The sequence below is a fragment of the Myxocyprinus asiaticus genome, chromosome 3 (assembly GCF_019703515.2).
Source record: "Myxocyprinus asiaticus isolate MX2 ecotype Aquarium Trade chromosome 3, UBuf_Myxa_2, whole genome shotgun sequence".
NCBI lineage: Eukaryota > Metazoa > Chordata > Actinopteri > Cypriniformes > Catostomidae > Myxocyprinus > Myxocyprinus asiaticus.
Genome location: NC_059346.1, coordinates 33,308,697 through 33,312,500, shown reverse-complemented (window position 1 = coordinate 33,312,500; position 3,804 = coordinate 33,308,697). Strand labels below are relative to the sequence as shown.

At 33.0% G+C, this 3,804-nt stretch overlaps 1 long non-coding RNA gene across 1 annotated transcript; it reads left to right on the top strand.

The window, feature by feature from the left end:
• Nucleotides 1–1,474: 1,474 nt before the first annotated feature.
• Nucleotides 1,475–2,370, top strand: LOC127428020 (uncharacterized). The gene is made up of 3 exons (XR_007895011.1): nucleotides 1,475–1,737; nucleotides 1,913–1,948; nucleotides 2,295–2,370. It is a non-coding gene; the product is annotated as an uncharacterized LOC127428020 (long non-coding RNA).
• Nucleotides 2,371–3,804: the final 1,434 nt, after the last annotated feature.

The following is a 3,804-nucleotide window of genomic DNA, read 5'->3' as shown; positions in this document are numbered from 1 at the left end:
GATTTCAAGGGGGGGGGTTTCAATAAAATAATATAAAAAATTTTACAGACAAAGGAACAGCATACCGTACTGGGCTGCAGTCTTGTTCACTCTGTAGTGTAATGCAGCAAGTAGTGAAGTTTATATTTTAAACTTCAACAGTGTTCAAGCTAGCATTTGCTTAACCCTTAAACACATACATTGGGTCTTTAGAGACCCGGGACCTCATTCCACCCCCTGTACCTCATCCATTTTTTGGAGTTGTGCCTACACCTCTTTAGCATTCATCAATCTTTCTCTTATAAATAGTATAAGATGAAAAAATGGCAAAATTGCAAAAAAGAAATAAATAAATTAATAATAATAATAATAACAATTATATATATATATATATATATATATATATATATATATATATATATATATATATTTTTTTTTTTTTTTATAATGGTTTAAGTACCAAAAGTGTTTAGGGTCTCTAGAGACTCGAGGTATGTAAGAATGTCTTTTCTTTTTTTTTTTTTTTTTTTTTGCACTTCCATAAATTATATATTTTTTATAATTATTTCATATCTATTTAAGTTTACTATCACAGGATATCTATTTCTTTTTGTATACAAGAGATATAAGTACTATATTCATACAAATAAACACTATATCACTTTGAATTTCTGTGCAACAATGAACTATCAACAATGGTGAATTATCAGTATTATATATGCGTATACATAATATACATGTTATTTCTTATTCACTAAAGACTTGAATATGTATTTAAGGTTTAAAAATTAAAACAAAGTGCTGTTGTCCTTGAAAACAGTTTCTTTGCTTCTGAAAAGGTGAAAGTTAGCAGGATCCTTCTCCTCAGCCTTAATCATTAACTTTGCAAAGAAATACCCCCCTTATTCCTTTTTATACTCTGACAGATTTATCTTCCATCTTATTAAAGTGAGACTCACACCTGTTGTATTTAGACAGAACAGCAGTCACTGGAAGAGTAAGTACAGTATTTTCCACTTCCTCTGTTTTAAAAACTAAAGAAAAACTATGAAAAGAACTCCTGTTAGAATTATGCTTCTAAAGAATTCTCACATTCTTAACTAAAGTGATTAGTAATGTATTTGTTCTACACTTTTTTTATGTGTCCCTCATAAAACGACAGATTAATTCTTAACCACCCACTGAAACAGAACTAACAGATAAACGAAACCATTTTGGAGTCAGATTGCAGTTATAAACTAGACTAAATATATCCATCCATTATCAGCATAATTTTAATTTAGTATACCTTACAAAAAATCACAGTGCAAAAAAGTTTTGTCATTTTATGAGTTATTCATTTATCTTATATCTCATTGTCTGTCCTTCAAAGACTAAATCTGTCTCTCATGGTCTGTGTGCTTCTCATTGAGTTTTAATGACCTTGTTAGCTGATTTTAAGGGCACATTCACTACTGCTTAATGGTTAGATATTAAGAAATGGCCCAAAGGCTTGTGCGTATGTGCGTGTTTTGAAGTTTACTGGATAAGACAGGTCAGAGAGAAGGGTTTGAAGGTTATAAGTTGCAAAACATGCACACCCTCTCTCTCTCCTCCATTTAGCTCTACCTGATTTGTCATTTGTTCCATCTGTAACAATTCCACCATCAGACTCTAAAAAGCTCTGCAAACGCTCAAACTCTTCGCTGGATAGTTGTGGAAATTTCAACTTTGAGAACTTGAGACCCTGCACCACTGATACTGTAACCATGGGATTTGGTAAGTTTATGTGAATGATATTTACTTTTTGAAAATCTATACTTCACAAAGCTACAAATGTGTAGGTAACTATTAAACTTTTGGATGTAAACTCTTTTTTGTATACTTTTACATATTAATACATGTATTAGAGAATGTAAAAGTTAACGTGATGCTCTTTGTGTTCTCTCTTAAGAAAAAAATGAATATTCAGATGACGATTTTACCTACGGTAAGAACGTCTGATAGTTATTACAGGACTGTTATATAATCATAAACTCCCATTGACTAAAAAAAAAATAAAAAATCATAAACTCACATTTGAAAGTTCAAGCTATTCTGAGTATGGATATTGCAAGTCAGTTTGCTTCCATCTTATTCCATTTATCTCAAGGGCACAGTCCTGCTTGCATGAGCCACTAAACAAAATAATGTTAAATGTCCCCTTCACTCAATGCTCTAAAACACTTAATGCAAAGTTTTGTTAGGAGCAATATTACGCATTATGAGAGGCACAGACTCATGAAAATGAATTTATGAGGTGTGTGTTTGTTCATATCTGTGTATGCTCATTCCAGATTATGAGACCATTAGAAGAGGTGGGCTGATCTTTGCAGCTGTTTTATTCTGTCTGGGCATGTTTATCATATTCAGTGAGTATGTCTAGAGTATTGTACTCCCTGCATTAACATTCAATTTAAAGGGTATTAAAGAATATTATCAAACACAAATATCCTAATGCACAGACATAATTTTGTCCTCTAATGATCAAATGTTTTCTTTTTTCCGAAAGGCAAAAAACTAAACTGTGGAAACAAGACAGCATCTAAGTAAGACACATACATACATACATAGATAATATTCAAAAGATAACACACATGCACATGCAGTTCCTGTACCTCTTGATGTACCTTGTTTGTAGGCTTGACGACAATGGTGAACTATGACCTTCGTTGACCTACTGTACACTGTAAGCAAGCAAGCACGCCTGCATTAACATACTGGTTTATAAAGGTTGTCTCTACGTATATGTATTGTTGCTTAGCCATCTAAAGACCTTTATAGTTCCTGAGCTTTGTGTTTTGTAGGAAGACTGAACTACACCAGAGAACCTCAGAACTTTACTTGTTTTTTTTCCCAGTATGTCTTATCCAGATCACATGTCATTTAGAGTTAATTTACAATTGGAACTGTTACCACATCATATTACAAACTTTCTGCTAACAAAAGAGGCACTATGTATTATATATATATATATATATATATATATATATATATAATATCCAACAATACATCAGGCAACATATTGGCATCAACACATTATGTATCAGGAAATTAATGTCATGCCAAGAAAGTACAACAGGCTTTTAAATGGACATTGTATCTGTCATTCTGACACAATAGATGTGTCAAATATTTTAAAATGCCTTGATGTGCAAAGAATGATTCATGACAACACTTTGATCCATGCAAACACTGTGAATTAGTGTCAAATGGAAGAAGGGAATGTTGATGGTCAAAAACAACATTTGCAGTTCTCTTTCTTCTTTTTGCAGGTAATGGGGCACCTCAATAAATTATTTCCCCAATGAAGACCATTCCATGGTTTGAGACTACAGAGAAGATTTTTTTTTTTTTTTTTCCTGATGAATATTGTTACTTTCTAAAAAATGTCGTGAGATGCATGTACACCATCACAATAAACATAATCCTACAAAGTGTCCTATCTGTGCAGATCACATTCTGAATGTGTACATACAGAACATTTCAAAGGAATGTAATGCATTCAATAATAATGCAGGTACTGCATATATTGCCCATGTCAAAAATCCTCTGACAATTAAAATGTTTTCAAATGATTTAATGGTGGCTTTACACAAACTCTATATTTTAAGATGCTTCCCACACTTAGTTTTAGAACAGTATAAACGATCACAATCATATGTAACAACGTCAATCACTCTGTTTTTGAAAGGATGCTGGTTCGCCTTTAGGTCGGGCCTACGTTCGCGTGCGCGCGCTCGAGCTCGGCTCTTGTCATTGGTTCAGCGCTGTGCTGTTGTCCATGCGCCACACTGGGCGAGTCTC